The sequence below is a fragment of the Canis aureus genome, chromosome 7, assembly GCF_053574225.1.
Source record: "Canis aureus isolate CA01 chromosome 7, VMU_Caureus_v.1.0, whole genome shotgun sequence".
Classification (NCBI taxonomy): domain Eukaryota; kingdom Metazoa; phylum Chordata; class Mammalia; order Carnivora; family Canidae; genus Canis; species Canis aureus.
Window position 1 is genome coordinate 15,990,001 of NC_135617.1, and position 25,224 is coordinate 16,015,224.

General features: G+C 36.0%; 1 long non-coding RNA gene across 2 annotated transcripts in view; it reads right to left on the reverse strand.

Annotated features, from left to right (window-relative positions):
- The window catches only part of LOC144317095 (uncharacterized), a 288,856-nt gene that overhangs the window by 17,666 nt on the left and 245,966 nt on the right, over window positions 1–25,224 (reverse strand). For both annotated transcript variants that reach the window (XR_013382980.1, XR_013382979.1), the window contains exon 4: window positions 334–437. This is a non-coding gene — a long non-coding RNA (uncharacterized LOC144317095). The remainder of the gene's footprint in view (window positions 1–333; window positions 438–25,224) is intronic.

Consider the following 25,224-nt stretch of genomic DNA (forward strand, 5'->3'; position numbering starts at 1 on the left):
GCTTTTGAAAATATTTCTGAATCATATGGTAGAGCAGTGGATTGGCTAGCATGAGATTTGAAGAACTTGAAAATATGGCATGAGAATATTCAAATACATAGACTCCAGAGACAGAACTCGTGTACAACTCATTACAACATTGAATAATATTCCAAGGCACATCATTACAGCAGTGTTGGCAATGCATTTCCTAATTAATTTCCAAAACACAAGCAAGGACTAATACTTTATAAAAGTACCTCCATCAAAGAAGTGCTATATTGGGGACTTTAAAAATAACCAATGATACATGCATTCATTTTCCCAACAATGTCCCTTTAATGTCTTACTTACTCCAGTGTCTGAATTTAAGCCAGAACTCCAACCACAATACTCAGGGCCCTGGGTGTCTCATTGAAACGGGCTATACATCCTCCATCTATGTTAGTGGAAGTCATCTAAGGAAGACAAATATAAAGGCAACAAAATCAATGAGGCAGTTTCCTGCAAAGCTTTATGCATTAATCTCTATCACACAGAGATATATACGCACACCAGGATAAGGGAAGGAAGTCACTTGTTCTCTAATAAAAGAGAAAACCCTTGATAATAAGCAATTAATAAAGTTGTCATGATTAGTTATGCAACTATGAATCAACATGTGCAGTAAAAATGACCACTTTCTATAGATATAAAATATCTATGATTCAATCATAGTGAAAACAGTCATTAATATGGGTGGTTACGAATGATTCTTACAGCTACTTTGATTTCTTTCTTTCGTAATAAGGTAGGAACTCCTGAGCAACAGTTACTCTAACAATTTAGACACATATATGCTAGCTAGATCAAAGAGCAAGTTTATTAGCCATTACTATTTTTGTTCTTATCTTCCCATATCCAAACTCATATTTCTCAAACTCACAAGTCCTAAATCACCTCAATCTAGGAAATTATTTTGAAAAGAAAGCTGGAGAAAGGTACAATCTGTGGGAGTAAATTTTATTACTAGTGTGAATCCAAAGTGCTGTACAAATGCTGAAGAGAAGTTTCCAAATACAGAGGAGGAAAAAACTTTGAAATGGTTTGAGCGGTGGGGGCCTTTTAAAGAAGATAATTACATGGCATGATATCTGGTGATATCCTTAACATACTGCTCTAATAGGTAGTCACCTGACTAATTCCAGGACTAGGTAGATTTGATGTAGGGAAGGAGGCGTGGATGTTGGCCTTTGGTGGGAAGGGACGGATGAAGAGGAGAAACTTTGAAGGAGTTGGGAAGCTTAAGAAAATTCCCTATTAGTAAGACTGAAATTAGAAGGCACTGTGAACTAATAAGGATAAAGACAACAATATGTATTGTATACCGTCTTTAAGCCAAGCATTGCAAGACTGGGATGAGGACATGGTAAATGAGACATTACACTTATTTATTAGGACATGCTAAAAAAACTCAATAATAAATGGTGATTTATCACAAAAAGGAGAATATTTAACATAGAAATTGATGTCAAATATTCATGATTGTATGAATCTTATTGTTGCATAGAAATTACTACAAACTTAGTGGCTTATACATCCATTTGTTATCTCACAGTTTCTGTGGGGCAGAAGTCTATGGTGGCAGGGCTGGGTCTGTGCAGGATCTTCCAAGGCTGAAGTGAAATTGTAGCTCATGGCTCTCTTCCAAGCTCATTCTTGTTAATAGCAGAATAGAGCTCTTTGTGGTTGTAGGGCTGGGATCTACCTGTCATTTGTTGTCTCTGCCTGTTGGTCACTTTTACTCCCTGTGGCTACTCTCCTGTCCTTGCCTGTGGTGGCAAGTTGAATCCTTCCCATACTTCAAATCTCCCCTACTTCTGTTTTCCTCTTTTGCCATCAGCCAGAAAAAGATCTCTGCTTTTAAGGGTTTGAGTGATTGGGTCAGGTCCACCTAGATAATCTTCCTCTCTTAAGATCAACTGTGACATAACAACATAACAGAACAGAACATAGCTAAGCATAACTATGAGAATGATAGCTCATCTGGTTTATAGGTTCTGGGGATTACAGCAGGAAATCTTTGGGGGAGATATGTTAGACTCTGATTACTACAAAGATGAACAAAAGTATCAGAATATCAAAGATTGGATTTAACCCTGCACTTGCACAACTGACCTGACTCACTTCTTTACCTGAACTCAACCATGTTTCTGATCAAACTTTTTTTTTTTACAAAAATAGCCAGCCAGCCTTTGAGTCCTAAATCACCAATTTGATTTTTTTAAATATTTTATTAAGATATTTATTGACTGATACAACCTCCCCTTTAATTGTGCACCCACAGTGACTGCCTTCATCACCCCATATGAGTCTCAGTCCTTGTGTTTCACCTCTACCTTCTCATTCTCCACAACCTCGTAGTGTGGCATGATTAGTACCTATCACTAATGGGGACACTCAGAGAAGAAAAGTAATTTAGTAACGTTCATATAGGTCTTAAAAAACAGAGCTGGGCTCCTAATTTGGATTCATCTGACTCCAGAAACCATTCTGTTGTCAATTCATCATGAGGCTTACCAGGAAGGGTTGAGAGTGGAGGCTATGTCAGAGACTCAGAATTATGGACACAGAAGTCTTTTATCCAGCAGTCCCACACTATTGATTTAAATTATTAAAACTTTGCAAGCCTTGGGCTGAGATAATAAGATCTACCTTTTATAGTTTTTGGAAGGAGGGAGTAACAAGACTATACATTCTTGAAGTTCAAAGACATCTTCTTTGATGTTGTATATAACAAGCACACAATAATTTTATGAGTAATATTGAAGAAACGAGTGAGATAAAATAATATAAAAACTCTATGATCTATGAAGTACCAGACAAGTATGATATCCTTTCTGTAGAAACATTAGATGCTTTAGTTAGGGAAATATCCAATTCCTGTGATGTCTTATGGGGTTGGCTCCTATGATCAGTTTCCTTGATATAATAGTTTACTAAGGCCTAGATTGTAACATTAGACAAACACAATGGTCTCAAGTTGGTCACCTGTGCTCTCTAAATTGGTGACACAAAACTGAGCGATGTGGTGACTAGAACTGGTTGTGAAAAATTATAAACCTGGAAATCCCTCAATACAAATTAGCTTTTATTTATCAGAGTGCAGGTTCTGTTGCATGGCAGCTATTGGTTAGGAACCAACTACTGACCACCCAGTTCAATCAAGGAAAGAAAGAGGAGAGACAGAGAGAACAGGGAGAGAAAGACATAGAGTGGGAGAGAGAGAAAGAAGGAAGGGAAGAAGGAAGAAAGGAAAGGAGGGAAGAGAGGGAGGGAGAAGGGTTATCTTGGATAACCCAGATAATTAGATAACATGATATTCTGAAATTCTTAAACCAACTCCATAATTTAGACTTTAGAATCATTTGCATTTATTGAACAAATTTCTCAGGAACATTTTTATATTGATGAAGTATGTCTTCTTCTATTGAAAAAAAAAAAAGGCAATCTAACCTAAATGAACATCAGCCAAAGCAGAGTGCAAAATGTTGGAGAGGAATCAGGAGCTCTGAGCACATTTTATACTAGACTGTCTTGGCTAGGGTAGGGCTCAACAGTAGTGTGCTCCAGATGATAGATTGGAGTTATACTTGGCTCTTTATGGATATGGCTGATATCTGGCTGTCCAGAAACCTTTTATTCCTCTGAATTGCCTTTAAATTTGAGAGAAAATGCAAATACCTATTTCTTTTTAGAGAAAGATTATTTCACTGCAATTCATTTTGAATACTCCTGTTATGCTCTCTTCTATTTGCTGTATTATCTAGTTATATATATATATATGTGTGTGTGTGTGTGTATATATATATATACATATATATAGCCATATATATATTTAAAATATGAAACAAATTATATTTACCTTGAACTTTTATTAATTGTGCATTTTAAATCCATAGATAAGCAAATAATAGATTCAGGATGCTAAACATAGTAAAAAGGATGTAACTTACATTTTATGTATGCATATATGTTTATAAACATATCTTTTTCATTCTTTAATTTCATTCCCTCTTTCTTTCTTTACATATTGACAATGAGGTGGCATCATTTTTATATAATACCACACAGACTATACATATGTATAGTTTTTAGGTGCGATGGCTTGAGTTAACATTGTTTTTTCTATTAATGTCCTCTCTAATTTGCCTTTTTTTTTACTTTATTATCCTTTCTCTTGATTATTCTATATTCCTTTTACTACACAACAATGAATTTTTCTATTTTAGGAGTGATGGAGCAGAGCTACTCTAGCTGAACCTGATCCAGATCCCACTTCAAAGTAACAAAACAACCAAGTAGTTACCTTGGTATGTTCCAGAATGAGAGAGCAAATTTAAAAATCCGGATCCCTTGCTTAGCTCCAACATTAGTCCTCTATCATAGATCTGATCATGTCATGTCCCTGACTAAAACAATTCGATAACTTCTCTATGTCTTTAGGATAAGGATAGGTTCTCATATGGCCTCCAAAGCACACTTAGGCCTGGCTCTGCTTCTGCCCACTGCTTCCATGCCATTTTCCTAATTGCTCTCTACCCTGTAGCTATTCTTGATTTTTCCCATTTTAACCCACGTGGACTAAATATTCATATGGATTAACTCATTTAATGTAATACTCAAAATAACTTTATGAACGAGATAGAACATTAATCTCTATAGATGTGAAAAAACTTGTAGGTACAGAGAGGTTAAAAAACTTTCTAAGGATATAGAGATAAGAAGCCACAGAACTAGGATCTTGACCCATAGGTCAGCATTTAAGCACTCCTAGAAATTCCTATGAAGAAATTCTATTTTGTTGTTGTCTAGTTACTTGGAAAAGCATCTTTGGAAAAACAAGCATAATTAACCATTTTCCATGCAGTTAATGGCAATATATCAGTTTTCCAATTACCTTCTTTAAGAACTTATTTATTCCCACTTAGATCTAGTTTGATGTGCATTTCTTGTAAATAACTCCCGATAGTTTACAGAACAATCCCTCAAATATCCATAATGAATTTGACATCTTTTCAACATGTGTATTCTCAAATTATTCATTAGTTTGTATAGAATTTTTGAGACTTGATGATATTGATTAGTTTGTACAGTAATTTTGAGACATTATGACTATGATGATCAATGTTTCTGGCAAATGTTCATCTACAGGAAATCCAAATTAAAAGATGCCCTTCTAAAAGGCTATTTGCCCAGAGATAACTCTCTTAAATAGACAGGAAAACATCAAGTAAGATTGGCTTATCACTTGAATATTATAATAGCAAATGACAATTCCTGAGATATGACAAGGAAGATAACTGTGATACTTTTGTAATGAAGTATCAATCCCTATTCCCTCCTCCAATGACAAAGATATTGCATACTTATTAATGAATTCTTTACTCCTTACTGGTAGGGAGCATTTTTAGTGAAAGTTACTTGGACTTTGAAATTTATAGGCCTTGCTCTATTGATTACTAGCTTTTTCCCCCCAGGCAAGTTAACTTTCTTAACTCTAATTTCCTCATTTATAAAATGGGTGATTTTACTTGCCATGTAGGTTATGAGGATTAAATGAGATAAGAATTAAAATGTATAGCACTGCACTGACATATATTGGAGGTTGTATACCTAATACTGTCTTTTTAATTTTAAAAGATTGTCCAGAATATATTGAGAATGGTCATTTCTTTTTAAAAGTTATTCTAGTCTTCAGTATTGCTGCCAAGTATTGTAGCCACACAAAATAAGAAGTGACAGCATAGTGTTGAGATTTACGGGTAACATGAACACTCTGATCACATTTTTTTTTTTTTTTTAGAATCTAGATTTCCCTTAAATAATTATAGATTTCAGATTTTCTCAAAATAAATAAGTATTTCTTGTCTGATGCAAAATACAATTAGCCAACTTAGTTTTTGGTTTGATAAAGATGGCTACAATAAAATATATAGAGGGTCCTAAAGCCAAATATGAACTAGAATGTCAATAATTAATTGGAATATTTCAAAATGTATGTACATTAGATAACAGATAGTCAAGGTCAGAATGCTTTGATTTAGGGATAGACTTTTGGTACTTAACATGAATACACGGCAGTATTTGACACATACAACAATATAAAAAGAAAGGAAAGTTCAGGAAAGAATTCTGTGTTTATACAGAAATATAAATCTGGAAGAAATGTTTCTAAAGATTATTGGAAGATGAGTTTAAGAGTTAATAATCTAGCCAAAACATGAGTAATCATTAAACCTTCAATTATCCCTGCATCTACCCAATACCTCATACACTATAAATGGTCAATAAGTAATGCATAGCAAAGGAATGAATAAATGAATGAATACATTTACAAAAATGATGTTCCATTCTTGGAATATAAACCTTCCTCCACTCAGAGGTGACAAGATTTTGTAATTCAAGACTCAACAAAAAGAAACTGCATTAAGCTATAACTTCTAAACCAGTATATTTTACCATTGTATGTTGGTTAGTTATACAGTAGAGCTCCTCAGGGAGACTACGGTAGATTCAAATCTAAACCAGAATCACGTATTCAATAAAAATGCACACTCTCTTTCAGTGAGTGGCATTACAAGGTCCCACACACCCACTGTGAAAATCTAAGCTGGCATCTATTCTACTTCTCACTAGTCCTTTTTTTTTTTTTTAAATCAAGAAGAGATGCTGTTTGACTCTATAATATCAAAGCCACATTTTTTTCTGATCCTAGATTTAGACCCGTGCAGCCTACTCTTAATTCAACCCACCTTTCCTATTTCTCTCAATTATTATTTTTCACAGGTCTGTATTGGTCATTTCATTGCCTTGTTAAAAACTCCTTATTTGTTCCTTTTTGCTAATATTTGTGTTCTTTGAACTGTGCACCACAGTTTCTAGGGGTCTTTTGAGAAGCCCCAGGGTCTCTGGGAGTGGAGAGGAAGAGAGATTGATGGGATGCTGCAGGGCAAGAGTCTAGGCCTCCAACCTACTTCAAACAGAGAAGCACTACTTTTATCTGTTCCATAGATGAGGCTTCTATTTAAGATGTTATTTGAGGAAAGCCTAAAAACCTTGAAAACTATTGGTCTATCTATGGTCTCACTCCCGTTCAAGCCCCAGTTATGGTCCTTCTCCAATAAGTGACAGCACACCTGTCCAGATTCTCACTCCACCATACTTTTCTGTGTTTCACGGGCTGTGTTCTTACCCTCAGGTGTCATTTGAGTGCTCTTCTCTCTCTGAATCTCCCTCTAGTCCCTTCTTGTTGAATCTCTAGTACCCTTCAAGGCTGGTTCAAATGCCACTTCCTTCTTTTAATCCTTGAAACATTCCCCCCTCAATTTTTGGAATCTTAATTGCTCTTTTTTGAACCTCTATAATAACCATTAAAATATTTTGCTTGTGTATTTGAATACATGTTTATTCACCCATGAGACTATAAGTACTGATGTCAAAAACCACAATAAATGCAAGTTTTTGTATTACATGCTCATATTTAGCCCATTTAAAAAAATGTAAGTAATACTGTACATTTCTTAGGTCAACTTTATTTAATTATTGAAAAAAATCTGTACTGTTATACTCAATGTTGAGTATTGTGCCATGTAATTTTTAAAAGGATATTTAAATGAATATGGCTAAAATTGATCTTACTCATCAAAACTCTTAAGTATGCCAAAGAGGGATCATACTCCTGCATTTTTTTTTAAAGATTTTACTTATTTAGAGAGAGAAAGAAAGAGCATGAATGAGGTAAGGAGAGAGAGAATCTTCAGCAGACTCTGTGCTGAGTGTGGAGCTAGAGGTGGGGCTGGATCTCATGACTCTGAGATCATGACCTGAGCCAAAACCAAGAATGGGTGGCTTAATAGATTGTACCACCCAGCTGCCCTCCTCCTGGTTTTAAAGGTGTGGAAATTGCAGGACTAGGAGATTAAGTTATCATTGTGGGTTTTTTTTTATTTTTTCCCTTTGCACAATGGATCTAGGGAACAAATATGATATCCCATCCCATTTTCTCTACTTAACCCACCAGAGAGCCCTTATTTCAGCCTAACTTTGCTCCCCCCAGCCCATGTTTTCTTCAGAATGTTTCTAATAACCTCCACTTAAATTTCCTTGAAAAGTTTTCTCCCTTTCCTTGGTCCATGAGCACCTTATGTTTTGCGGGATATAGTCTATACGTGGATAAGGCATACATATTTAGTTCTTTCTAATCTTACCTCACATCAGCCCTTTGAGCCCCTCAATCATTTTTGTAGCTCTCTCTGAATTCTCTCCAGTATGATGACATCCTTCTGGTACTGAGGTTTTCATAAATGGACACACTTGTCTGACTCATGATGTGTTATCGCTGCATGTGCTGCCCAAACAGTTTTTATAAACCACTCTATCATCCTGGGCAATCTCATACTAATTTTCTGTAACGATCACTCCCAGGTCTCATTCAACATTATCATTTTCCAAGTACAGTAGCTCCATTTCCCTGATTATCTGTGAATTTTTCATCCAAGATGCATTACTTTACATTTTTCAAAGCCTAATCTTATTTTGATATTTCTGACTCAAAGCTATACCCTCTCTATATTCATAAATGTATTTTCCGTTAAAGCTACTACATACGAGCCACCCAAATTTTGTGATATTAGTAAACTTAATATATGATTCAGCAACCCTCTGTAATTATTAGTCTTAAATCAAGTTATATTATACAGACTCTTGCCATTTTTCCTTATCTTTCCCCAACAAGAAAATAAATACAAATCTTAGGGAGTCTCACCACTCGGTCTATTGTCATGTGTTTTATCTCTTGCTTCTATGCTTTCACAGAGATGAGTGACTGACACATCACACATTTCCCGGCCTGTTGGGGTTAGTTTTCTAAGCCATATTTTTAACATAACATAAAAATACACATCCAGCTATGTATTACCTCCTATGTTGCATACAAATTATTTTCTTTCCCGTGTTTTACTAGAGTTTGAAAGCTGTGATTCAAGAATGTGTTACATTTAAGTTACTCTATTGGATAAAATGAAAGAATTTTCTTTTACACCCCTGTTTACAAATAGAGAGAAATACTTCTTTTTAGGACCTATCCCTTTATTCATCTTAGTCTGACACACAAAGCCTCAGAATCCCTTCCATACTTCCTTCTAAAGTGTTCCTACCCACAGATTAAGCTGAGGGAAGGGGGCCCAGGTGATCCCTTAAGCATAAAATGGATAATGCGTTGCTCTTTAGACCTGCGGTAAATATCGGACACAAAGGTAGCCCATCTGGAAGCCTACGAGGTAGTCTGATGCAAGAATTCTGTCCCTACATGAATATAGTGATGGAACATATAGTAATATCTTTATATATCTGCAAGGGTAGTAGAAGTGCTGTTATTAAAATTTTATTAGTAGAGGAATTGAGATATGAAGAGTTTGAATGGCTTCCTTAATTTTACACAAATCAGCCAGGAGGAGATTTTTGCAGCCACCAGGAATCAAATATTGGTAACTGCAGGAAAAGCTCAGAGTTAACCCAATATTGGATTTCTATTGACCGCATAAGTCTCTCTCCTGCTACACATGCCTTTTAAAGTCAACGCTTGGGGCCACCCAGGATTGTAGTTTACTGGTAGCTGCAGGACTCACTCACATTGTGGGGTTTTTTTTTTTTTTTTTTGGTTTTCATACGATTTCCATTAGAAGCTTGCAAGATCATTCCTCTATTCAGGAGGATGTCGTCTATATTTTATCCGGAGTTTTTAGATATTTTGTAGCAGGAAAATTTCAGGGCATCTAGTTTGCTTATTTTGCTGGGAGAAAAAGACTGCAGTGACTTCATGCATCTGTCTGTATCTCTGCCCTAGATGTGTTTGAGGATGCCTTTGCTGGTATCCCATCTGCCAAACGATGAATGCAGGTGGCAATAAATATATTTTAAGCAAATTAACAAATGAATTGATCCATTTGACTCACTGACTAAAAAAATAGGTCAATAACAATTCCTTAGAACCTCTATTTATTAAGCAGTACAGTCTGATAGAGATGGAACTCAGATGGAACTCAGAAAAAGGTAGGGCACCTCCGTAATGAAGACCTCCATCAAAGTCTTTTGGCCCATCCTGGGTCATGGAATCCTTTGCCTTTCTAAGGAAATCAAGGAAATCCTTTCAAAGAAAATACACATACACACATAATGTATTTGACCTACGTTTCATTAAGCTCACAGTTCTTGGAAGCTCTTCCACAGATCCCCAGGTATGTGTGGCACAGCCAAGATTCCCCCACCCCAAGAGGAGTCTGAATAATTTGTAGCTACTGGTATTATTACCCCTGGACACATGGCCATATCTCTGTTTTCCACAGTCACTTAAAATCTCCCAGCTGTCACTGCAACATCAGTCTCAGAGTCACAGTCAAAAATGTCTGATGGTCTCTGCCTGCATTACACACCTAAAAGACTGGATGCCAAGCAGTTGGGGGAGGGAACAGCTACTTCTTCTGAGCTTCTGTTGGAAACCCTACCTCCCACTTATTTGGGCATGGTCTTCTAGGATCGGAAGGGTGTTTTAATCTGCATGGTCAAAATAAGAAATAATCTCTAGGATCCTCACAAACAAAAGCAGAAAAACATAATTCTTGCGAGGCTGAAAAAAAATTACCACATTTCACTATTCCAGTCCAGTGTTAATATGTTTCAGTATTTCCTTCATTTTCCCCTAATGATAGTTTTCCTTTATCATTGCTTTATCTACAATTTTGGCTTTACTTTTCTCATTTAGTATCCATGTTATACAATAAACAGCAAACTATAAGCTCCATAATTATAAGGAGTTGTGTTATATACCTAATTATCTGTGTATCTATCAAAAAAAAATCTGCCCATCTTTTCTTAGAACAAAATACACTATTATATTAATAGCATTTATGTCTAGATAACACAATTTTAATTGTTATATTTTTCTGTGTTCTGTGGCTCTTAGAGTGTGTCTTAAGGTTTCTTGTTTACAAAAAGAAATGAAGTAAAAGTATCAAAATAAGTCATATTAGTTTCCTTATTTCCATCACATGGCATCTATAATCAATTTTCAGTTGTAGCATAATTTCCAATGAGTAATTGAAAGCAGAAATTAGCTACTACCTTTTCTTTTGCTCTCATAACAATTCATTTTTTTCTATTTTTGGATTACTTTCCCAAAATTATTTCCATAAATGCAGTTGTTGGCTCAAGGGCTGCAAATATTTTATTGCTCTCAATAGACTGCCAAACTACTTTCCAAAATCTTATGCCAATCGATAACACCACCAACAAAGAATGCAAGGTAATAATTTCATGGCCTCCTTGTTTACATTTGTAATATAATTTAAATTTCTGATAACTTAATGTAAAAAAAAAGGCAATTGATTTTTGTTTTACTTTGCCTGCTCCTGATTATCTGAGCCAGGTTTAACAAGTTCCATATTTATTTATAAACTTTTGCATTACCTTTTATATTCTATTTTGTGCAGTTTCTGTCCTACACATATTCTTCAGTATCATACATATGTACAGCATAACATTGTGTGCTTCATTTACTTAACCATCAATTATGTTTACAAATAGAGAGTCACATATTATACTCATCTGCCTTAAACATGCATACTTATATGTTCAGATTTGTTCATATTTTTCTTAATATGGTTACATCCTCCCTTTCCTCCTCAACAGGAAAAACTAGCAAAATACATGCACACACTTAAACAAGAGCAGAACAAAATTGTTAATGGATTAATTGAATGGGAAGATTTTTTTAATGTATAGGTTTTTTTTTTTATTATTATTAACAGCTCCAGATCACTGATTCTCCTAATTACTTTTTTCCCCCTTGATTGTCAAATAATTTCTTTTCTGTTTGTTTGACTAAGAGCAAGTTTGTTTGCCTGATCATGAAGTATCAAGGGAGTCGATAGGGTTGGCTACTGGAGAATTTACAGCTTCAGATCAATCATCTGCATTAATGGCAGAGAGAAAAAAAACCAGTGTCAGTGGGGATTTATGGTGAAGAGTTATGGTGGCAAAGGGATAGATGAGAAAGATGCTTGTGACCGTGGGGATTTAGTCCAGCCACAATGAGGAGGAGAGAAGGAAAGAAGTGTGCGTTGCTTGGCATAACCAGGGTAATGGATTAGGGAGAGAAAGGCACAGTGAATCAAGTTCTGACTGAATGCCTACGCTGCTGGTGGTGAGTACTGGGGTTCTTCATTTGCTCCAAACAAAATACTCTGGTCATTTGTTCTCCCAGGACAGCAGGAAAGAAAGGAAAGGAAGAAAATTTAATGGTAAGTTGGAAGAAAATTTAATGCTAAGTTGGAAGACGCAGAGACATAATTTTTCAATAGGCTGGTCACGATCGAATAGCAAATATGAAAAAGTGAAGAAAACTTTTTGCATATAATAGGGATGAAAAATAAACATGAAGTTTTGAGAAATAGTGAAATCTTAAATATATAAGCATACCCTGTGAAGATATTAACAGAACACTGAGAAATGCAAGACTGGCAGAGGAGAGATGGATGAAAACAGAGATGGTGACTGATCTACGCAGAGAAGGTGGTCAAAAATACCACAGAAAAACAGCTCTGGAAGAGGGTGGTTGAGAAAAAATTGTATCAATCTCCCCAAGTACTATAGGACATGTGAAGATATTGTGAGAAAGATGAGGGCTCATTATGAAAAGATCTATCTGTTCAGGGCAATATGTCTTGAAGGGCCATTTGGTGGCATATGCCAATTGGTTATATATGTAGAAAGATGAATAAGAGGTATTTAGTAGGAAAATTTCAAAGTGTCATCCAAGAAATAGTAGGGAGATAAAACAAAAGGAAGAAAACAGTTTCATCTAGGCCTATTCTAAAACTCTTTTCAAGAAAGTAAAATAAGTATGTCACGTTTTATTTTCCCTGAAAACCTGAAATGACAATTAACAGCCAGAGAGCCACAATTTTGCTTTGTATTGAGGTTTCATCGAATCATTTAGTTTTTATAAAAATTGGCATAATGTGTTTTTCTATTATAAATGTAATAATACATATTTTTAAAATTTTAGAAATAACTGAAAAACACAAGAAAGATTAAGAAAACCATCCATAGTCACATCATCTGGGGGCAGGGGGGCAGGCAGGGAATCTTTTGAATGCCTTTCCAACTGTTTTGCATGGTGGTTGTTTTTCGGTTTAACACTTTTTTGTTTTGGTATATTTATTTTCTTATAGCTATAGTCATGTACAAAAATAATATTGTGGTGTCTTTTTTCACATGTTTACAACTAAATGCTTTTTAAATTATTATGTGATAGCACTTTTAAAAATTTCAGATTAATTAAGAAAGTGGTTAAGATACAATTTATTCTTTATTCATTTCTTTAGCATTGAACAGTCACTTAAATAATGCTGTGATGGGTCATTTGATACATTTTAACTATTTTTATAATAATTAGTATCATCCATTTCTCTGAGAATTGTTATTTTAGGGAAATCATCAGTAAGCAAGCACCTAACTAACCTAAATACAAAGCTAATACCTTTTTTCCAATTGTTTAGTTGCTGCATAAGAACAACTTTAAACCTAAAACAAAACAAAAAGCTCCCAAATCCACAACTTGGCTAGGGCTTGGCATGAACAAAGGAGCAATTCAAGATGCCCACAAGATATATCATCTTCTTTAGCTTTCATAAGTATCTACTGAGGCTCTGTAAGACTTTGTGCGTATCTTACTGGAAGATATCAATGACCTGGATGGAGTTTTCCCCAGTCAGTACACATGGCATATATTCAGGAAGGATTGGTTACATTAAGATATGCGATAGGACTTGGGTGCCTTGAGTGGAAGGGCACTAGGTGGAGAAAGTCTCAATGTGGAGGTAAGGGCCAACCCTGATCTATCATCTTAATCTTTCTGAGATCTTAACAAAGGATCTTACAGACCATACTTGATTTGATCTTTGGCCAGGATCAATTCTTCATTTGAGAATCATTTGCTGTCAAGACTGATGGGAATGAAAAACAGTTTCATTTGGGGACCCCCCCATAAGTCCTAGACCATTTACATTTCCCCAAATATTGCTTGTAAACTGATCAGTTCTTTCTTTGCTCATCTCTTGTCTCACTCATTTTAGTCGAGGCAGCTAGAAGAAGCCAGGCAGTACCTTCACTACTTTTTCTGGAAATTTCCTTAGCTAGACCATCAAGTTCATTTTCCACAATAACTCAGGCAACAGTTTTGTCAAACTTTCTGCTATTACATAAGAAGGGTCCTCTTTCCTCTAGTGCCCAAAATCATTTTCCTGCCACTCTTTAAGCTCTCATTGACAGCCTCCTCTGGTCTCTTTAGACTTCGTAATACTCTCTTTGAAGTCCTCTGAGCTTTCACTAACTGTCTTTGAGACCCCTGAAGCTTACATGTGCTGGCTGGTCCCAAAGGCAATGCCGCACACTTTAGGTCCTTTGTCACAGAAGCACTTTCAGTACCCAGCTGTGTTTCAGTTAGCTATTCTTGCATAACATACCACTTCAAATGCAATGGCTTCAAACAACCTCAATTCATTTATTTTGCCCACAAATTTGATATTTTGAGCTTAGAAATTACAAAGTGAGTAGATACAGTTTATCTCTGCTCCTTGTTGTGTCAGGGAGAAGGGGGTTGCAGATCAACTGGGGCTTGGAAGATCCATTTTCAACCTGATAGATAGGTTAGTGCCAGAAGCTCAGTGAGGATGTGGACCAAGGGCCTAGTTCCTCTCTCTATGGGCCTTTCCATGGGCTGCTTGGGCTTTCTCATAATATGTTGGCTGGGTCCCAGGAGTAAACAACCCAAGCAAATCAGGTGAAAGTAGTATCACACCCCCCCCCCCCAAAAAAAAAGAAAGAAAGTAATATCACCTTTTACAACCTCCTTGGAAATCACATAGTGTCACTTCTGCTATAGTCACAAACCCACCCAATTCAAGGAGAGGGAACCTAGACCCTCAATGGGAGCTGTGTCAAAATCCCTCTGTACAAAGGGCATACATGCTACCATCCTACAGGATGGTAGATATAGTTGTGGCCCCTTTTTTAAATAATGTGATCTCTCACATCTGTCACATACCTATCAGTACTCTTGAGGCAAACTAAAAATTCACTACTAATAGCACTTTGAAGTACTTTGGTTAGTAATTTGTATTCTGCTGTTGTTCTTAGAATGTTTTTGAGTGTACGTGTGTGACAAATATTTTATTTGTGCCTTTCTGGAGTGGAAGCTGGATAGAGGTGGCAAGAAATGTTGCTTCGTAAAGTATAAACCAAAATAGACCTTGTCAGAACTGTGGCTTGTTTGCTTGTTCCTATGGAAATGGGCATTTGGTGAGGAGAGTGGCGAGGGCTGTGTTTTCTTGTGGGTGGGGCAGGTTGAAAGTTGCTTATATGAGAAAAAGAGCAGAGCATAGATTTTGAAAGAAAGAATTTCATAACAGTCCAGTGATAACCAGAGTTGCTTAGGAGACCAACTAATTAAATATAGCTGAGACATGAATAAAAGAGCATTTCATACCTCCATACAAAATCTAGTGATTCTCAGGAGAGTCTGAAAACATGAAGATCTTTGCTCAGACTTTTGACATAGACACAGGCAATCTTCTGAGTGCCATATCAGCAGTACCACCTGTGAGACTTCTCTAGGTAGTGGACTTAAAGGTTGGACACCTCAACTGGGCACAGTTTTAGCAGAAAAAAGTAACATAGCAGATGCCTTTAGGGATGTTAGTTGATAGAATTTCTTAGTAAATATATGTTATACATACCCTCTTGGGGAGTTTAAGACATAATTTCAGGATAATTTTTCCTGGATAATTTCCAAGGGAGGAATTTTTTTTTGACACCCAATGAATAAAAGGGATTTAGGTCAGGGAGGGGGATGCGGTACTGGGTGATGGGCATTAAGGAGGGCATGTGATGTGATGAGCACTGGGTGTTATATGCAACTGATAAATTATTGAACAGTACATCTGAAACTAATGATGTACTATATGATGTTGGCTAATTGAATTCAAATTTTAAAAAAAACTTTAAAAAATAAAAAATAAAACAAGGGGCTTTAAGTCAAAAATGCAATGTAGGGCATTAAGATTAATGTGATACCGTTTTACACTCATGGGCTGAAGTGGCCCGGATATCAGTTTCTGTAGCCACCATAAGGTTAAAGGTGGTACCTGCATCTTTCCTGAAGAGTTACTGAGGAGTCTCTGAATGTGTGTAGGAAGAGTACCGACGCTAAAGCTAAAGTGATACACTGTCCACCTCAGTCAGAATAACAATGCCAATTAGGACTATTTCATGTTTGTTTTAATTTTTGGTGAAGACTTACATTTCACAAGAGAGCTAGGGATGGTGTGGCTATGAAAAGAAAGTGGGGTATAAAGAAGCTTCCTACCTAGTGTGTGTGTGTGTGTGTGTGTGTATTTCAATGTCTTATGGGCTCTAGTAGGAAGTCAGGGAATTCTGCTGGCCTAATGTCATTTTAATTGGGAAGCATCATCTAAATTTTATAAAGAAAAGAGAGAAGAACATTTCAGTCATCTGTCTGAGAAGATGGATTTCTATGAATGATAATCTGGAACAACTAAAGGCACTTTTTAGACCAACATGAAATATTATGAAAAAATAATTATGGAAGCACTGTGTTGGGTGTGTTATGAGCTCTGTTTTTTATTATTTATTTTTCTCTGATTTCTGAGTTATTTAAGAGCCAGGATTTCAATAATTCCAGTATTCTCTCATATAAAGCCCTCTGTTCTATAAACAGTGAGACAAGTTCTTAGTATAAGAGATAACAAAACATCTGAAATGAGGGCACCCCAGGACAGATGATGTTCACCGTGCAAAGCCTTTGAAGAAAGAGGTTGCTTCTCAGAAGGAGTTATAAATTTGCTGTGAACAAGACAAGACCAGCACGAGTTTTAAATCACTTCCTATATACAAGCTCTCGACAGGAATGCATAAAAGCAAAAAAAAAAAAAAAAAAAAGAACACTTGAGGAAACTTAAACTAGCTACCCCAAAATTGTACTTTTTTTAAGAGAGGGAGAGAGAGAGAAGGCGGAGGGGCAGATGGAGGAAAGAATCTTATACAGGCCCTGAGCCCCACACGGGGCTCAATCTCACAACCCGAAGATCATGACCTGAGCCAAAATCAAGAGTCAGATGCTTAACCAACTGAACCACCCAGCACCTTCCAAAAAAATTGTACTTCTGACAAAAGTATCATTAATAAAGAGCATACCTCATCACCTCTTCACTTCATCAAATGACCAGGATTTGGAGATTTTTATTTTATTATTTTTTATTTTTTAATTTTTTTTTTATTTGGAGATTTTTAAATGGTCATGCTCTCTCTAACCATTTATGTTCTCCTCTACCTACTCTGACCCTGCTCTTCTTATCCAGAAGCTCTTTCCTATTCATCTTTTAAAATTCAGCAAAAGGGTTGACTCTACTTGGAAGCTATGCCTGACTCTTCTGCAAAGCCTCCCCACCACAAACACTGACTTTGTCAAAGTGTCCTTCCTTTGGCACCCACTTGGGGTATATAATATCTGCACTCTCTTTGTTGATTTGCTTTTTTGATCTGACCCCTGCTCTGACCCAAACATACATCCAATGACTAAAACATAAGGTCTTTTAAGCAGAAGTAATGTCAGTCTCTACTCATCTATCATTTGTATTCCGTACAATATCTGAGACCAAGCCAATGAGTACCTAATCACCTCCCATAAATGACTCAACAGGCAAGGAAGTAAATTAGTGTACACGTTCAAGAAAAAAAAAAAAAGCTTCTCTCTCTTCTTTCTGTTCTTCTAGGTTTTTTCTTTTTAGACAAATGCTGAGCAAAAAGGATTTTTCAGACTCGACACAGATATTATATCATTCTATTACTGAGGAGAGAGATTGAGTTGACAGCTGACACAGAGAAAGCAAAACTACACAAGTATTTTACTTTTGTCTTTTTCTTCAAGGAGAATGACTTGCAAACCGGAGAGGCTAAAAACGATGAAGAGGTAAATGTGAGAAGACAGTAGGGAAGTACTGAGATTCTTTAAATGCATCCAAATCTCCAGGCTAGGTGAATTTCATCCTATGAAACCGAAATAAGTTACAGACATGACTATAGAGCCTCAATTGATAACCTTTGACAAAAACTTGCTAGAAAACCAGAAATGGGAAATCTTTCTCGGATTTTCAAAAAAAAAAAAAAAAGCAAAAAGCAAAATATGGAAACTACAGGTTATGACCCTGCCACTGATAAAATGGCAGAAAGGTTTTCTAAAAGAGTATTTCATTAGTGCTGGGAAAAGTAAATGATGTTCATTACTAGCTTGAAAGGGTTCATCTAGAACAAATGATTTTAAACAAACTCCTTTACTTATATATTTTTCATTTAAGAAACATGATTATAACACAAATGAAGAATTTGCAGCGAACATCAAATCAGTGAATTTCAGGACAAAATTTGATCAAATCTCTTAATGTTTCCTTGGCGATAAAATTCAATATGAACTATGTTAGGTAAGCAGATTTATAACTGGTCAAATGACTGTACCCTCCAAAGTCATGTGATAAATCATCGTTACCATGGAGGGACAGGGTCCTATCTTTAGTCATATCACAGAGTACCATTTTATTTATTTAGATACATGTATAGAAAGGACAAGATCCCAAATTTGTAGATCAAAAAAAGGTAGGTAAGTTGGTTATTATTACATTCAGATCTTGAAAATGTCAAAACTTTGGGATTGTCTCAGATAATTATGTAAAAATAAGTTGAAATAAGTGGAAATTGAATAATGACACCATGAAAAAGAATGGATCTTTTTCAGTTCATATGGAAAAGTGCCTAAAACACAGCAGGTGTTACAGGGGAACATTTCTTCCCCCTTCCTCATGTTTTTGTGTGGAAAGATCTCCCCTGGAGTAACACCACTGGCTTCTCCTCCCACCTTTATTCATTTCTGTCTGTGGAAAAAGAAGGTACTACTAGATTGGTGGGTGATGATCATTGGTACCTTCACTCCCTACCCTTTTACTGGGTAGAACTACTGGATGGAAAACTCATGATTACTGGGGATTTGCTTCCTTGGCTTCTACATTTGATCAGTTTAAGGAAGCAATCCTGGGTAAGTGTATTTTTTCCATATGGTCTTCCAGTGTCTAGCCTGGTGGGGAAATGGTCTCCGAGTGGCTGATTAGCACAGTGTTAGCATGCCCTTTTAGCTAGACCATTAAGTCATATCCTCCAAGCTAACACTTTCAGGAAAGTACCTCACATCATGATCTCCTTTCTGATTCACTTTATCTCACAATTGGTCACAAGCCCCAACAGTAGGTGCTTCATCAATGTTTACTGATTATGAAGTGAAAACCCAAGAGTTATATTTTCTAATCCATGGTGCTTATAGCACTGATTGCTTTATTTTAGTTGTTCTGATCTCCTTTTCACATTGGAGGCTTTCTCAAATGTCTACTGATATTAGAGATATTAGAGTGGGTAAATAAAGAGCTAGGTGGAAAAAAATGAAAAATAAAAATAAAAAATAAAATAAATTAAATTTAAAAAAAGAGCTAGGTGGAAACGATGTATATGTAGGCATGCATTATCAGAACTTCTTATTTTTGAGCCATTTAGAACAATAGAAGATGTAGTGGGATGGGTGGAGGGATGAGTAACTGGTGGTGGGCATTAAGGAGGGAACTTGATGTAATGAGCACTGGGGGTTATATGCAACTGATGAATTACTGAATTCTATCCCTGAAACTATTAATAGACTATATGTTAACTAAATTGAATTTGAATAAAACAATTTAAAAAAGATGTAGTGGGAAAGTCTTCAATATGTCAATATGTCTTCAAATATGTGCTATAATGTGAAACAAAAGACTTAGGGAGTGTTGAGGTATAGGCCTAAATTTGAGCAGAATTAGAAGGTGGCAGATTAATGGGAGGACTAATTTCAGTTAAGTTTTGGAAGAACATCGAGATTTTACATGCCTAAAATCAATGCATGCTTTTGAAGTACCAAGTTATTAATTATTAGAAATGTTGAAACAGTGACTAGAAAATGATCCTACAAGGATGCTGCAAAGAGAGAACTGTAGTAACTCAGGAGGAAGCTGGTCACCAGCAAGGTCTTTGAGAACTTTGAGAAAGCAGATTCTGGTACTCAGGCAAAACTTACTGAGATAGAACCAGGTGACAATAGACCTCTTGGTTATCTTCCAGCTCTCATCTGAATCTAGAATTGGCATTGACTTCTAGGGCATGTGTATACAGGAATGGAGTTTCCAATTTTGCATGGAGATGAACCTTGATCATCAATCTTTGATACTCCAAAACCAATCACCCATCTGCAATATGGACACCTAATCACTCTCACAATCACTTCATACTCAAAATGTACAAAAAAATAGAACTTATTACTACACTATATCATCAGATTGTTTTAAGTTCTATGAAAGAAATAAAAAGAGTGATGGGAGGGGACTACTGTAGAAACAGGTGTCATGGATGTTCTCTCTGCACAGGTAACATCAAGGTTGAGCCCTCAAAGATGAGAAGGAACAGGTCCAAGAGTGTCCAGGCAGAGGTGAGAATGACTAAAAGCCTCTGAGCTCAGAGTTTTCAAGGAACAGATACATGGTCCCAAATTAGCAAGAGCAAAGTGAGCAAGGGGAGGTATGAAAAGAAATAAAGTCAGAGCCCAGTTCTGATGAAATCATGTGTCCTTATAGACCATGCTGTTCATGGCAGAAGTAATTGTTTTCTCCATGTTTCATCCTATTGGGGTTTATTCATAATTTTATTATGACCAATCTATACTTTGCATTTCCTTTGTATATTTTAATCACCTGATTCTAAATATGGGATATAAGTTCCTTAAGGTCAGGATCCATTTCCTACTCACCTGAATGTCCCTTGTTCTAACATTTAAAACAATGCCAACGTCTTTTTAGAAGAGATGTTCAGAATAGCTGGTTGAGTGAAAATCCTAAGGGAAACTGAATAAAGCATATTTTCTGTTCTGATCCAAAAGCTTTGGAATGGCCACTGATGGCTTGAGATTTGGGCCAAAGTATCCTAACAATTAAGTTGATATATTGCTGTTATTGAACTGATACTTTCTGACAGTATTAAAATATCATAAATGATTTTAATTTGGCTTATAAAAATCTGTTGATTTAATCCACCGTAGAACTTAACACAATGGATAATTCCAATGGCTATGTGATTTATCAGAGGGTTTGGATATTTAGTTTTTCATCTATACCTACTATAATATATGATAGTATCACATTATCCTTGTTTTTGTTCCTACTCTCTCTCTCAATGTTTTGACTGGAGCTATGCCAGCGGCTGTTTCTGAAGGAGGTGCCACTTTTGAGAAGAGTCTAGAGTCAGAGAAGCAGGGGGTAGGGGAATCTTGGCTCCATCACAAACTAACACAGTAGCTCAGTGCAAATTATTTAATCCCTTTCAGAGTTAGTTTCCTTAACTGTAAATTGAAGATAATAATTACAGTTCCCTCCCAAGATTGTGGTACAGCTAAAGGAGATGATGTGTACATAGCATTTAGCACAGTCTCTGGCATTTTGGGAGCACAACATAAATGCAAACTATTATTTTATGAATTATTATAAAATTCTGATATTTAAGCTTGGCCTCAGGTTTTTAATTTAAATGATCAAAATTTCCGCAAAAAAATATCTTACAAAATCCTGGCAGATCAAGGCTAAGAGATAACTAACTAGTAGGCAATAACGCGGTAATTCGTTTCCATCATGTCAAAAATGACTGAAAATAAAACTTTATGGAAGAGTATATTTTTATAAAAATCTTTGCTTCAGACTTTTCTGATAAATATTCCTTTTGGCCTGAGAATTACATAGTTGATTTCTGTATGAAACTGAATATTTTTTTGAAAGTTAGGGCTAAATTAGTTGGGTTATTTTTGCATGATGAAAGCGTGAAAACAAAACACCTTTTTTGCTAAAATATTATCTGGTCCTCGTTTCAGCCCAGAGGACTGAAAATACTATGAAATTAAAATTTCAAATGTGGGAAGGAAATTCTATAATATTTGTTAATTCTAGCCCCAAAATGTTCAAAGTTATTTTTGCTTCAGAATCTGGAACTGAACATACACTTAACAATTTATTTCAATTCATACCGTTAGAAGTTTGCCCTGCCTATCTGGGCAGGTTTGAAGGTGTGTTTAAAGTATTTCTCCTTTCTTTAGAGAAAGTTGAATAAAGTGGTAAAAGGAATACGTCAAAACAGTTGTCGTTTAACACTGTTAGGGTATGCAGTTATAAAATTTTTGAGGAAATATATTATCCACATTTTAAACTAAGACATCTTAACACCATGTCATCGGTGCTTGAGGTGAAGGTCTGCATATTAGTCACATTGTTCAGAAAAAGAACTAAAAGCACCTCATTATATAACACCCTTAACTAATTATCTGGGATCAAATAGTTCTACCCTGGATTCTTTATGGAACAATAGGATTATAATGATTTTTCTATATCAGGGGGAAGAAGGAGTTAATGCTGCAAGGGGGGCTGGTTGAGAAATGCCTCAGATACTTAACACCACTGTCTTCCTGGGTGTGCAGTCAATGCAGTGGTGACCATTTGGACTTTTGTATTAATGGAAAATGTACTTTATATGGCTACATGGGATGGCACTGAGTAATTGTGGTAATGTGGCTTCACTTGCTCTACTTTTCTATTTCCTTATTTAAGCATCTTAAATTTCAGTAGAACATGAATTTAGCATACATCTTGCATTTGATTAGATCACATTTTATATATTTTATGCATTTTAATCCAAGTTTGGCTCTGTGAACCTTACCATCTGTCTGGAGTTGTCATTGCATTTTATTTTTAATTTTAATTTACCCCATTATATTTTTGACTAAAAGTGGTTTTATTTTTGGCAACTTCTTCACCTAGTGTCTTCTTTCCCTCCCTTCCATTTGTCATAATGCATCCAGAGAAGACCTTCTAAGACATAAATCTGATCACATTATTCCCAATTGAAACCCTTTGTCTTTATAACAAGTCCAAACTCTTTAATTAGACTCATAAGACCTTGCATCATCTGGGCCCTTTGAATTTATCTTTGCACCTTCCTCTCTTGCATCTATGTTCCTGTATTCCTTCGCCATGCTCTCTTTTGCCTCTGAGCCTCTCTAAATGCTCTTCCCTCTGCCTGGAATCCTTTCTCCCACACTCTGTCTCAATAGGACCTATTTCTTCCAAGAAGTATTAACTTACAACCTTACATTTTCCCCACACAATATACTCTTATCCTCTGATTTCATGGATTAAGCAAATTGCATAAAGTCATACAATGTTATGTGAACTCCCTGCTATATTATACTCCAGAAGAAAACAGACACCATCTGCCTTATTTACCACTGGGTCTTCTACATCTAGTCTAGGGCCTGGGACATTATAGTGGCTCAATAAGTATTTATTAAATGCCTGGATGGATGGGTAAGAAAAGCCACTACAAAAAATGCTATACAAAAAAAATGCTATACATATATTATCATTTTTACCTACTACATATGTAAAAATTTTAAAAATAATCTATAGGTATAACTGAGGTCAAAATTACATGTAGAGTACAATCTATTTTATTCTATAGGTACAGCTACTAACTGTGAACCGTTATATTTTGTGGGCTAGTAAATGGTAAATGCAATAAAAACGATCTCAAATCATAATATGTTCTTTTTAATTTATTTGGACATTGTTATCTGAGTTTCAATTATTTATGATAATGCTTCATTGCATCTAAAATAAATAGTTAGAGATTTAAAAATCAATGCCCCAATTAGAAGCTTACTACACATTAATCTACAAAATTGCACAACTTTAAGTTTGTGACCAAAACACCCTATAAAGATGCCTGTAGGAATCAGGAAGTTTATGAAATAGGATTCAGACAGCTGCTAAATCCAAAATGAGAATGGCAGTCCCAGTCATAGGTAAGGCCTTTAGAGAATGATCCTATGAACTCTGCTGAAAATGGATGCTGTTGACAGCTGCCAGCTTTTTCTCCTGGTAAAAGTCAAAATGTTGCTTAGCCATGGCTCCAAAGAAAAAATAACTATGAATTCTAGAATCATTCAAGAAGCCCCACATTTGAAAATATCACATCTATTGGAATCAGATGGGGAACATTGATTTTCTATCATTTCTATCACTCTGCTACCATTCCTATAGGTTCATAGTTTAAAGGGCAATATACTAGGCATTAAGGAGTTCACACATTTAACAGATATTTACTCAGTACCTATTATGTGATATATATACTATGCTAAGGGTTGAGAATACAGTGACGAATAAGACATGGAGAAAACTAAACAAAAAAGTAAATGCTGTTATTAAGGGAAATGAGGGAGACAAGAGCGATGTGGGGGGGGGGTTCCAAAAGGGAGTGAAGTGAAGACCAAACTTAAGGTAGCTCATCTGGAATGCCTCTCGCAGGAGGTAGCTTTTGAGAAAAGAATAAGAATAAGCAATCAATGAAAAAGCTGGGAAACACAGTTTAGGCAGAGAACGTGGCAAGTGCAAAGTTTCTGAAGTGTGGAAAAGGACTTGCTGTATTTGAAGATAAGAAAAGAGGCTAATGTGACTGGGGAATAGTGTGCGTGAGATCAAGCAGGAGAGGTACTCAGACGCCTGATGAGACAGGACTTATAGGAGTTTGAGTTTTATTAGAAAAGCAACAGGAGCTGTTGGAAGGTTTTATGCAAGGAAATAACATAATCTATTTCACATTTCGAAAACTCCTATTCTGTATGTGTATGAAAAATGGATAGCAGAGGAGCAAGAATGGAAGCCGGGAGACCTTTCTGGATGTTATCGCTGTGGTCCAGTTGTGAAACATGCCGGCGGAGATAATCAAAGATATATTTTAGAGGCTGAATTGATAGGACTTATTCAAGGAGTGGATGAGACAGACAGAAGAATCAAGGGTGGCTCTCAGATTACATGCCTTAAGCAACTTGGTAGAGAATAGTCCCAACAACTTCAAGAGAGAGCTTGGAGATAGCAGGATTCAAGGAGAAAAGAAGGTTCAGCAGCTCCATCTTGGACATGTTAAATTTAAAAGACATACAAACATAAAGTCACTTGCTGACTCAAA